Here is a 13,256-nt window from a genome sequence, read left to right as displayed (position 1 = left end):
ATCGATATCGCTCTTAGATCTGTAGTATTATACGCGCATCGTAATAATAGGCTTTTGAGTTTAGTTTATTTACACATCCCAATACTTGGTTGAAGTAAAGTAACATAGTAAGTTAACATAGTTCAAACAAATAGGGTTTGTTATTAGGTAGCTTTATGATGTAACAAAAACCTTAAGTTTATAATTCAGGTATAACAGACTGACATGCTACATTCAAAACATTTACTTTCATGAAGAAAGAAAATGTACACTAATAAATGGTTATTAGAACTTTACAGCAAAATTATGATTTATTACAAATGCAAACTGGAGATCGAGAAATAGATTAGAGACTTGACTCAATCAGCATGCAAGATGGATAGTTTGAACAAAGAGGTACCGGCTTAGTAAGTACAGCACAGTAAAGATCAGAAATGAACCCCAAGTTCAGAAAGAAGAAATGCAGTATACAGCACTTGGATGGCACAGAAACAATTTGAACACACACACACACACACACACACGATCTTAAAGATGTGTTACTTATGTTGCATCAATGCAAAAGATAGCCAAAATCTATTAAGTTGTAAATTCATACAATGCAAGCAAGGCCTATGAATTTATTTTCATGCAATGAAAATTATTGAACTATTTGTTATACTAGTGTAAAACAAAGTTCTCATTTACAGTGCAATGCAAACAGAATTCGCACAATGAATAATTAACTGAGAAAATAACTAACAGTTGAAAGAAAAACACTAAGAAAATTAATGAAAACAAAATAACTTGCATTTCAATTGTTCCTTTCAGACCTTCAGAAGAAGCCAAAATAATTTACAACCAATGTGTGAATGAGAGTGTGGCTACCATTTTATAGACAAGTCTAACAACCAATTTTCATATAACAAGAGACTACAAAGCAGCAAATGCACACTCGCAAAATATTTCCAGCACTTTGTTCTTCAGATTTCCAAATTCTGCAGTATTTTGGCCTCTGCGTCAATTAATCTGCTTTGGTGACAATAGTTGAACAGGCACATGGGGGTTCAGTTTGACATCTCACCCAAAAATAGCACTTCATTAAAACTGCATTAAGTGTCAAATTATACGCTTCACTCTTCGAATATAAAATTTGCTGCCCACAAAGTTAAAATGCATCCACTGACTGAAGTTGATAAACAGGGAACAATAGTCATACATGTGCCAAACTGTACTTGTATTGATAGGCAAGACAAAACGTGTTTGAAAATGATTAGATTACTTACAGTGTGGAAACAGGACCTTCGGCCCAACAAGTCCACATGGACCCTCCGAACAGCAACCCACCCAGACCCATTCCCCTATACTTACCCCTTCACCTGACACTTCGGGCAATTCAGCATGGCCAATTCACCCAACCTGCACATCTTTGGATTGTGGAAGAAAACTGGTGCACCTGGGGGAAACTCCACACAAACAGTTGCCTGAGGCGGGAACTGAACCCAGGTCTCTGACGCTGTGAGGCAGCAGTGCTAACCACTGTGCCACCATGCCACCCACAAAATGCTTTTATTATTTTATATAATGTAATTAAATACCAACAGATTAACAGGTACAAAGACAATAAGTTTAGATGTGTGTGAAAGGTTGATCTAAGTACGTGCAATCCTAAGAAACTTTTAAAATGCTGTAATACACAAAAGCTATTGCATCAGTGTTGCCAGGTTCCACTTCAGTTTGTTGTAAATAAATGCCTGGAATTTTCTCTGAAGTTTGTTAACAATCTACCAACATTCTCCAAAATATCAAATGACTAAATCAAAGTTAGAAAATGTGCTGTTTCAAAGGTTCATGCATAAATGTTGAATATAAAAATAGACAACAATTCTCCACTTGCCACTAATGCAATGACCATGATCTTCAAGTCATCAATGTGTAAGGTACAGGATAACTAGCACTGTTTTACAATGTGAGTGAATGGCAATTACATCATTCAGAATGACAATTACATCATTCAGAATGACAATTACATCATTCAGAATGCCACAGGAGTAATGTCAGCATAATGCTTTTGAAAGTTCTGTCTGTTGTCCCACAAGAGGCAGCATTCTCACATGCAGCTACTAAGCATATACACTCTCTTCTACTTCTTTATCAATCGCTCAGGATGAAAGATGACTTGCTTCTACTCTGGAAGGGGGTAGGTGGGGTTTCTGCAATGGCTAAGCATTCGAACCCTGGAGGCACAGACATTGCCACAGGTGCAGCAGGTAGTGCTTGCTTTGGTGGTGGTTGTGGTTTTGGGTGGGGGGCACTCGATTTTGCAATCTCTTTCCACTGCTTACTCTTGGCTTCCACATGGTGATGGTTAAGTGGTCAGTGCTTTCTCAAGTGCTTCTCCTTTGTGTGTTTTAGGGTAAGTAACACATACATGGTGATGGGGGATGCTACATTTATTTAGATGGGCTTTCAGTGTGTTCTTGTAGCGTTTCTTCCTCCTTACCATTGTGGAGTTTGGAGTAAAGCGCTCATTGAGGGAATAGTTTGTCAGGCATGTGGCCCACCCAACACTGTTGATCATGACCAGTATATGGAGTATACTGGCCTGGGAGAAGCCACTCACATTGGTACACTCACCAGTAAATTTACAGGACTTTTGGCAGTGCTTGTTACAATTTTCCAGGGATTTGAGGTGTCTGTTGTACACTGTCCAGGTTTCTGATGCATTTACAAGCTTATGGACCATAAGCTTCATACTGGGTTTGAAAGGACTGAGAATTTGGACACCTGAGGAACAGGGTTCGAAGGTTGTACTGACACATTGGAGTCGACATCGGATTTCATTGTTAACATTTGCTCGCACTGAGCAATGATGTTCAATTGAGTGGAGAGGAGGTGATGCTTCATGGCAGGAGCAGGCTGGTAAAAGAACCTTTTTTTCCCAGTTGACTCAGAAGTATACACGTCATTCTGCTTGAACGTGCAATTGGTCAATGTGAATTCATAGAATCGCTACAGTGTGGAAACAGGCCCTTTGGCCCGACAAGTCCAAAGCCACCCTCCAAAGAGTAACCCACCCAGACCCATTCCCCTACTACTCTACATTTACCCCAGACTAATGCACCTAACCTACACACCCCTGAACACTATGGGCAATTTAGCATGGTCAAGTCACCTAACCTGCACATCTTTGGACTGTGGGAGAAAACGCACGCAGACAGGGAGAATGTGCAAACTCCACACAGACAGTCACCCAAGGTGGGAATCAAACTCTGGTCTCTGGTACTGTGAGGCAACAGTGCTACTTACTGAGCCACTATCCCACCTCACGGTGGAGTCTGTAAAGCAATTGACAACTTGGGGACGCTGTTTCTAAAGCAGAATTTCTGTATAATGTGGGGTCACACAAGAATGCAGCCATCACATCATAAAAGAACTGACTGTACTCTCCCATATGCAGTGAATGCAAAGGTGGCTTGTATCTTAGCCTCAGCATGCACACACAGGTATTGTCAGCGTACTGCAGCTCGATGACAGAAATTGAGGTGATCTTGGTTCTATCTGAAGATAAAGGTTGAACAGTTTCCCACTCATCCTGTATATTACCTTAACTCTGGTTGGGAACTTCATGGATATGGGTGGAATGTTGTAGTAAGGAGGACGGACAAGTGTGTTGGTGTGGTGATGTAGCTCTTTGACTCCAGTTTGCACTTGCATTGGGTCTATGGTGGATCCGTTGAAGATCACAGCTTGCATGTCTTGATGCAGATGGATATAATGAAGAAGAATTTCTTCAGGCAGCTGAATGAGAGGATAATCCATAATCCTTCATGGTTGATAGAACTGAAGGTCATTGATATCAAAGGAAGCCAAATCATTTACATAATTTATAAAACACTGAGGCATACCACTTCACATCTTTCTAATCATAAAATAACCTATTTAGGCCTGCAATATTTCCTAGAATTGCTATTAGCCAGCTCTTAACTATGCCAAAATATTATCCCCTACTTCATGACATTTTATTTTGATTTGATGTGGCACCTTGTCAAATGTCTTCTGGAAATGTAAGGACATTACATCCACTACTTCCCCTTAACCCATTATACACAGAACCCTAAATAATCTGGTTAAATGTTATTCTTTTCACAAAACTAACTTTGCCTATCTTGAATTTATCCAAGTGCCCTGCTATAATGTTATTGATAACGGCTAACATTTTCATTCCGATAGAGTTAAATTAGCCAACAATAGTTTCCTGGTTTGGTCGCCCACGCCTTTTGAATAAAGGAGTTACCAATACTACTTTCCAATAGACTGGAGCCTTTCCTGAATCTAGTGAATTTTGAAAAATTAAAAGCAAGTCATAATTTATCTCACCAGCTACATCTTTTAAGTCACGAACACAAAACCCATCAGGACTTTGCGGTGTTGACCTGCCATTCTAACAATTTGCTGAATACCATTTTCAAATCAGAATCATACAACATGAAAACAGACCCTTTGGACCAATCAGTCCACGCCAAACATGCTGGCGAACTAACTTGTCCCACCTGCCTGTGCTTGGCCCATATCCTTCCAAATCTTTCCTATTCATGTACTTATCAAAATGTCTTTTTTTGGTAAATATATTTATTAGCAAATTTTTTTAACTTTACAAACATATAAAATTATTGAAAAATACGATCAGTAACAAATATCAGTATAATAAAAAGAAAAAAACCCACAAATTAGATTACATTACTTACAATGCAGAAACAGGCCCTTCGGCCCAACCAATCCACACCAACCCTCCAAAGAGTCACCCACCCAGACCCATTTCCCTCTGACTATTGCACCTAACAGAGGTGGGGAACCTTTCCACGTTGGAAGGCTGCATTAGGTTAGTTGTAATCTAATAAGAACGCATCCAAGAAACTTCAATTATATATTCTTCAAAATTCACATATTTTTGTAAAAATCTAACTACTATGTACTAACCAACCAAAAAAAATTTTTAAAAATGTTAATTCTAAAGTTAACTAACCTTTTAATGACTTTGTTGTGACTGCTTTTTGTAGGAAAGCATTTGAATATTTGGTTGCAGCATGGAGGTCTGCAGTTTTAGCTGATCCTCTAGATGACTGACCTATTTGTAACCTTACATCTACATTCCTGCAGATTAAAATAAAAATAAAAATAATAAAGGATGAAAAAAGACATATTAATAAAACATAAAAGATTTGTCTGCAGAATTTGGATTCATTCAAAAGGCCATACACAATGGCCTGAAGACCACAGGTTCCCCACCCCTGACCTAACACTATGGACAACTTACCACGGCCAATTCACTTGCCCTGCACATCTTTGGACAGTGGGATTCAGAAACTGGAGCACCCAGAGGAAACCCATGCAGTCACGGGGAGAATGCGCAAACTCCACACAGACAGTCACCCAAGACTGGAATGGACCCTGGGACCCTGGTGCGGTGAGGCAGCAGTGCTAACCACTGAGCCACCGTGTCGCCCCAAAACCCATGTAGCATCACTGATGCCTTTTTAGATTAGATTAGATTTCCTAGTGTGGAAATAGGCACTTCAACCCTCCAAAGAGTAACCTAACCATCTTGGTTAAACAAATGCGCTAGTTAAGGTAACTGACAAATCTATACTCAAGTAGGGCTGCCATGTCTTCTAAAAATGGTCTGCTGTGTGGTGCACCATGTTTGTAAAAAAGTCCAAGGGAATGTGCTCCATAATTAATTTCTGCCATCGCAGCAAGCCCAGTGGGTTCTCAGACACCCAATTCATCAGAATATTTTTCCGTGCACAGTATGCAAGAATATTAAATAGTTTCTTCCCATGCCAGTCTAAAGATGGTAAATTTGGTAGACCTAAGAGGAGAGATATCGGGTCTACTTTGACTTCAGTCCTCAATACCCTCCCTATCTCTCCCGCCACGGCGATCCAATAAACACTGAGCCTGGGGCATGTCCAGAAGCAATGGGTAAGAGTACCTACACTTATTTTACATTTGGGACACACTGAAGTTGCCCCTTTTTTTAAACTTTGCCAGACAGTCTGGTGCCAGATGAACACTGTGCAGAACTTTTAATGCGTAGCACATGTCCTATTACAGATCGAGATCTTTCAAAACATTCTCCCACATTTCAGAAGAGATCTCCACTCCAGCTTTTGCTCCCAGACCTCTCATAACTATCCACATCTCCTCCAACATGCATGTCATCGCCTGAAGCGTCAATTCTCCAGCACCTCGGATGCTGCCTGACCCACTGTGCTTTTCCAATTGCGAACCTCTCTTAGTTCATGGAATGCCCTGCCAGTAGCAGTGGTGGACTCTCCCTCTTTATGGGCATTTAAACGGGCATTGGATAGGCATATGGAGGATAGTGGGCTAGTGTAGATTAGGTGGGCTTGAATCGGCACAACATCGAGGGCCAAAGGGCCTGTACTGCACTGTATTGTTCTGTTTTGTTCTGTTCATAACCAGTTAATATCCTGCCAGGCCCTGCCACCCAGCAGGTGATAGAGGGCACTAACCGAAAAGGTGCTTGTGGAACTTAGCAACAACCTCTCTGCATTGGGGTTATAGGGCTTAGTGAGAAGCGTAGTCTTCTTCTGGATGAAATCCCTAACCTGAAAAAAAACTGAAAATTTCTGCTGGGCAACCCGTATCTGCGATTCAGTTGCTCAAAAGACAATCCAAATGTCTTTTAAATGCCATAACTGCACCCCATCCATCACTTTCCCTGGTAGTTCATTTCACACATGAACCACTATGCAAAAATGTTTCCCCATGTCCTTTTTAAATCTTTCTCCACTCAACTTTTAAAAAAAAAAGTCCCCTAGTTTTGAACTCCCCACCAGAGGGAAAAGACCTTTGTCATTCACCATATCTATGTCCAGCATGAATTTATAAACCTCAATAAGGTCACCCAGGAGAAAGTGAGGACTGCAGGATGCTGGAGATCAGAGTCGAGAATGTGGTGTTGGAAAAGCACAGTGGGTCAGGCAGCATCCGAGGTGCCGGAGAATTGACGCTTCAGGCGATGACATGTATGGTGGAGATGTGGATAGTGTGAAGGGCCGTTGTAGGTAGCAACGAGACTTGACAGGATGCAGACACTGTGCTGACAAGTGGCAGATGGACTGGGCAAAAGTGAGGACTGCAGATGTTGCAAACCAGAGTTCCTGATGAAGGGCTTTTGCCCGAAACGTTGATTTTCCTGCTCCTCGGATGCCACCTATCTGCTGTGCTTTTCCAGCACCACTCTGATCTTAAAAAATGGCAGACGGAGTTCAACCTGGAAAAGTGTGAAGTCATTCACTTTGGAAGGTCAAATTTGAATGGAGAATGCAGGATTAAAGGCAGGATTCTTGGCAGTGTGGAGAAACAGACAGATCTTGGAATCCATGTCCACAGATCCCTCAAAGTTGCCACCCAAGTTGATAGGGTTGTTAAGGTGGCATATGGTGCGTAGGGTTCATTAGGAGGGGGATTGTGTTTCAGAGCCGTGAGGTTATGTTGCAGCTCTATACAGCCATGGTTAGACCAAACTTAGAATATTGCATTCAGTTCTGTTTACCTCATTAATGGAAAGATGCAGAAGCTTTAGAGAGGGTGCAGAGGTGATTTACCAGGATGTTGCCTGGACCGGAGGTCATCTCTTGTGAAGAACGATTGAGGGAGCTAGGGCTTTCCTCATTGGAGCAAAGAAGGATGAGAGGTGACTTGATAGATGTGTACAAGATGTTGAGAGGCATAGATAGAGTGGATAGCCACACACCTTTTCCCATGGCAGAAATATCTATCACGAGGGGGCATAATTTTAAGGTAACTGGAGAAAGGTTTAGGGGAGACAGAGGTAGATTCTTTACTCTGGGAGCAGTGGGTGTATGGAATGCACTGATAGCAACGGTCGTACAGTCAGATACATTAGGGACATTGAAGTGATTCTTGGATAGGCACATGGAAATTAGTACAATGAAGGGTGCGCGTAGGGTAGTGTGATCTTCGAGTAGGATAAAAGGCAGGCACAACATCGAGGGCTGAAGGGCCTGTGATGTGCTATACTGTTCTGTGATCTATGCTCTATGATATATGATATATGAAATTAGCAAGAGGCTGGGTACTGTGTACCGTGACTTATTTCCTGACTCCAGAAGTCTTTCCATTATATACAAAAGAAGAACCAGGAACAATGACAGAAAATTCATCATTTGCCAGTTCTAATACTGTAAGCTCAAAACAGTCCACTTGACTGTCATCCCATCCATCCCCTTAAGAATCCACTCTCCCACACCCAAAATACCAAAGTTGCATATTATCAGCATCAGCAACTCACCAACTTTCCTATGATAGCAGTTTTGAAACCACAAATCTACACCTAGACAAGAACCAAAAATACTGCAGCAATTCAAGACAACAACCCATGACCATCTTCTAAAGGGCAACTCGGCATAAACCATAAATGCTGGCTCCAACCAAAGCCCACTCGTCTGAGTTAATAACCAAAAGACAATGGTGATGGGCACATGGGAAAACCGTCTTGTCCTGGAAATGTATGGCAATCCCTTTATCATCTCTGGGTCAAAATTCTAAAAGTCCCTCTCCAGCAGCACTCTGGGAATACCTTTTCCCAGATGGACTTCAGGTTCAAGGCAGGGGTTTCCTTGCAAGCAAGGATAACTCAGAACTGATACAGGTCATGGCTGCAACGTCTTCAACTCACGAACACGATGAATTGGAAACTTTAAGCCTTTAATACTTTCAGTAAAGGTGCCCTTCTGGGCCAGTAAGCTCAAAGGTTTAGAGTATGTTCAACCCCCATATGAGCCAAGGTAGCCCTTTGAATTGCCTCTTCCACTTGCCCAAACGTGATATCAAAATTCTTGCAGTAGTTTTCTAGCTGCCAATTTCTCTCATTGATATGGTAGATTCAGCAGCATTGAAATCTACATGAGATTTAATTGTGTACTTCAAAATAATTCTTCACTAGTTATGTAGTCCCTTTCACTATCTCAAGGCATCCCAAAAGCACTTTGTAGCCAAATAAGAACTTCTCAACTGTGGTCACTATTCCAGTGCAACATAGGTGGCAGTATGATTCCAAAAGCGACATTAAGATGACTAGCTAATCTGTTTTCAGACAGTGGTTGAGGGATAAATATTGACAGCATACCAGGAAGAATTCCACTATGCTTCTTCAAAATAGTGGTATAGGATATTTTGCATTCACCTGAGGGGGGGGGGGGAGGTACTGTCTCAGTTTTACATTTCTGCCAAAAGCACCTCAACATGACACCCTTCAGTTCCTGCTCTGGAATATCAGCTCAGATTATATATTCAAGGGATCTAAGGGGCAATTTTTTCACAGATGGTTGGGCATGTATGGAATGAACTGCCAGAGATGGTGGTGGAGGCTGGTATAATTACAACATTTAAAAGGCATCTGGATGGGTACATGAACATGAAAGGCTTAGAGGGATTATGGGCCAAATGCCAGCAAATGGGACTAGATCAGTTTAGGATAGCTGGTCAGCATGGACGAGTTGGACCGAAAGGTCTGTTTCCATGCTGTACAACTCTATGACCCTATAGAAATACTGCTAGAAATAGCAATGTGTCGACAGTCAATTTGGTCCACAGAGGATACTACTGTAAACAACGAGAGAGAAAAGCTTGACTTCCCCAGCTCGGACATTGAATGAATTCCGTCTGATCCACACAACCCAATTTGCAATACATCACAACATATTGCAAATTCACTTAAGCTCATGTGATTCGACTCATATCTGTTACTGAGCATTATTCTGTGAAAGGCATGACTAATCATCATGTGAGTAAGTCCCCGTGTCCCAAAAACTCCCACACTTTCCTTCAGTATCTAATCTAAGGAAAGATGTGAGACATGATTTCACCTCATTGTCTGCTTATTTCCTCTTGGAACTCAGCTCTACAGCAATTCAAAGCATTGTATTAAAATGCTCAATATAGAATACTCACAACCAGTAATTTGCACTATTGTTTGAATTTCTTTTTCTTCCATAACTATCTCACACCATCCATTACATGCAGCATTTTATGCCAGGAGGGGTTGAAGTTCAAGAATTTTAATTGACATAGATGCAAGTGACAGATCAGAAACTGAAAACTACAAATGAATACATCTTCATCTATTATTTCTCTTATTATATTAGCTTATTTTGGAAAAGTATGCACCTTATCAGCAAAAGCACCAGAAAAAGTATTGGGGATGGCAGTGGCTATTGCGAGAAGTAGAAAGATTTTTGTCATATGCACTAACTTGACTGGCAGTATATTCAGTTTCAATATACCAAGCTTTGTCCTCAGACACCCATACACATGCTAAAGACTTCACTACAATTTGAAAGTTAGTTAGTTTTCTTTTATTCGTAAAGGGATATATGGAGCATACATAAGCATAAAATAGACATGGTAGGGCATAGAGAATTCTATCAACGTATAACATAGTGACTGAAGTTTTTAAACAGTTGCTACCCTTTGAACTAAGGCTAGATAACAATTATTCAGTAAGACATTTTAGGAATGCGAAAAATGTTGCATTGTTTGCAGGGCATTCAGCAGTTTTACTGGAAATTTAAGGTAGGTTACAATTCTCTAAATGTCACTGTGGAAACAAACCCTACTTATAAGTCTTCCAAGATCAGCATTATGCACTTTGCAGAATGTTTGACAGAATTTCTTACTAACTGCTGCAAACTGTATACTATTTTAAAGAAAATCCATTGCTACACGTGCATATATGGCTATAAGGCAGTCAACATGGTATTAGAAAATTATGATCAATCTTACTGTACAGATACATAAACTAATCTTAGTTCTTGCATTGACACTTGCACGAGATGCCACACAAGTGCAAGTGCTCAACAGAGGCAAAAAATAACTCTGAACAAAAACAAAAAGTTGTGAAACAACAGTTAAGAAAAATAAATGAAAGTAGCGTCAGAGGCAGGGTTAGAGGAAGCATTATAAAAGGGAGGGAGGAATGCAGTATCTACCCAATCGACAGTGCCCGTGTGGCAATGAATCAAATGGACATCCCTCGTTTTCAAAGCAGAGGTGGGTACTGCAGGTCCTAGAGATAAGACTCAAGATTAGAGTGGTGCTGAAAAAGCACAACAGGTCAGGCAGCATCTGAGGAGCAGGAAAAATCGACGTTTCGGGCAAAAGTGTAGGTTTTCCTGCTCCTTGGATGTTGCCTCACCTGCTGTGCTTTTCCAGCACCACTCTAATCTTGAATCCCTAGTTTCCACCTAACCATTTCTTCACAGAACTTCTCTTCTCACCACCAGCCAAGCTATGCCCTGGTGCTTGTTGGAAAGTTCTGATGAGATATTCTGCCAAATGACTTTGACAGTCTGCACAGAGAACCACATGATGAAACCACGCGACAGTCCTACCCTATCCTTTTCCAACAGGGAATCAAAGATGCTACATGCTGACCACTCCCTGATGGACTTGTGGCCAAATTTCTCTTTACAAACTTTTCCACAAAGGTCATGTGATACCAAACGGTCCAACTATTTGGAATGTTCGATTGCAATGAGGCCAGACCCATCCTTTGTAACACTGGGGACAGAAAGAACTTCAGTACATCATGAACTTGGTGTTTGTGTATCGATGGTCTACCCACAGCTTGATGCAGCCATACACTCAAGTCAGCCATCAGGATGAGGGCAACATTGTATGCTTTCCTCTAAACTTATCCAGGAGTTTTGTATATGTTGTCCCTGCAAACATGGTCCATCTTGGACCTCCAGATGAAGTGGTCAATGGCTCAGGTGACTGCAAAGGCACAGGCTCAGGGGAAATGGGCCAGACCTGCACTAATGTACAGCAACTCCAATAGTACCTCACACCTAAGGCCCATGGTTTTACCCACAATGGACAGGAGGTAGTGCTCCCATAAACTGATTTTCTGCCTCAACTTGGTGATATGCTCCTCCCACATTTTGGCACATATCCTGGCCCCTCCGAACCATATTCCGAGCACTTTCAGGAGCCCGTCCTGACGGTGACAGAGATAAAGGACCAGTCTGCCCAGTTAGAGTCATAGAGCTGTACAGCATGGAAAGAGACTCTTCGGTCCAACCAGTCCATGCCGACCAGATATCCCAACCCAATCTAGTCCCACCTGCCAGCACTCGGCCCATATCCCTGCAAACCCTTCCTATTCACATACCCATCCAAATGCCTCTTAAATGTTGCAATTGCACCAGCCTCCACCATATCCTCTGGCAGCTCATTCCATACATGTACCACCCTCTGCATGAAAAGGTTGCCCCTTAGGTCTCTTTTATATCTTTCCCCTCTCATCCTAAACCTATGCCCTCTAATTCTGGACTCCCTGACCCCGGGGAAAAGACTCTGTCTATTTATCCTATCCATGCCCCTCATAATTTTGTAAACCTTGATAAGGTCTCCCCTCAGCCTCTGACGCTCCAAGGAAAACAGCTTGTTCAGCCTCTCCCTGTAGCTCAGATCCCCCAAACCTGGCAACATCCTTGTAAATCTTTTCTGAACCCTTTCAAGTTTCACAACATCTTTCTGATAGGAAGGAGACCAGAATTGCACACAATATTCCAACAGTGGCCTAAATAAATGTCCTGTACAGCCGCAACATGACCTCCCAACTCCTGTACTCAATACTCTGACCAATAAAGGAAAGCATACCAAACGCTTTCTTCACTATCCTATCTACCTGCGACTCCACTTTCAAGGAGCTATGAACCTGCACTCCAAGGTCTCTTTGTTCAGCAACACTCCCTAGGACCTTACTATTAAGGTGTAGAAGTCCTGCTAAGATTTGCTTTCCCAAAATTCAGTACCTCACATTTATCTGAATTAAACTCCATCTGCCACTTCTCAGCCCATTGGCCCATCTGGTCAAGATTCTGTTGTAATCTGAGGTAACCCTCTTCGCTGTCCACTACATCTCCAATTTTGGTGTCATCTGCAAACTTACTAACTGTATCTCTTATGGTTGCATCAGAATCATTTATGTAAATTACAAAAAGTAGAGGACCCAGCACCGATCCTTGTGGCACTCCATTGGTCACAGGCCTCCAGTCTGAAAAACAACCCTCCACCACCACCACCCTCTGTCTTCTACCTTTGAGCCAGCTCTGTACCCAAATGGCTAGTTCTCCTTGTATTCCATGAGATCAAACGTTGCTAATCGGTCTCCCATGGGGAACCTTGTCGAATGCCTTACTGAAGTCCATATGGATCACATCTACTGCTCTGCCCTCAAT

At 41.8% G+C, this 13,256-nt stretch overlaps 1 protein-coding gene across 2 annotated transcripts in view; it reads right to left on the bottom strand.

Annotated features, from left to right (window-relative positions):
- LOC140494746 (guanine nucleotide-binding protein G(I)/G(S)/G(O) subunit gamma-7-like) overlaps positions 1 to 13,256 on the bottom strand; it is a 172,181-nt gene that overhangs the window by 62,685 nt on the left and 96,240 nt on the right. The window contains exon 3 of one of the 2 annotated variants that reach the window (XM_072594304.1): positions 4,985 to 5,112. The exons of the other annotated variant lie outside the window; for it this stretch is intronic. The gene's annotated coding sequence lies outside the window, so the exon portion shown is untranslated. The remainder of the gene's footprint in view (positions 1 to 4,984; positions 5,113 to 13,256) is intronic. 2 annotated transcript variants of the gene reach the window in all.

Source organism: Chiloscyllium punctatum, chromosome 24 (assembly GCF_047496795.1).
Source record: "Chiloscyllium punctatum isolate Juve2018m chromosome 24, sChiPun1.3, whole genome shotgun sequence".
In the NCBI taxonomy this organism is placed as follows: domain Eukaryota; kingdom Metazoa; phylum Chordata; class Chondrichthyes; order Orectolobiformes; family Hemiscylliidae; genus Chiloscyllium; species Chiloscyllium punctatum.
Note: the sequence above shows the minus strand (reverse complement) of the source record. Positions and strands in the feature narration are given on the sequence as shown.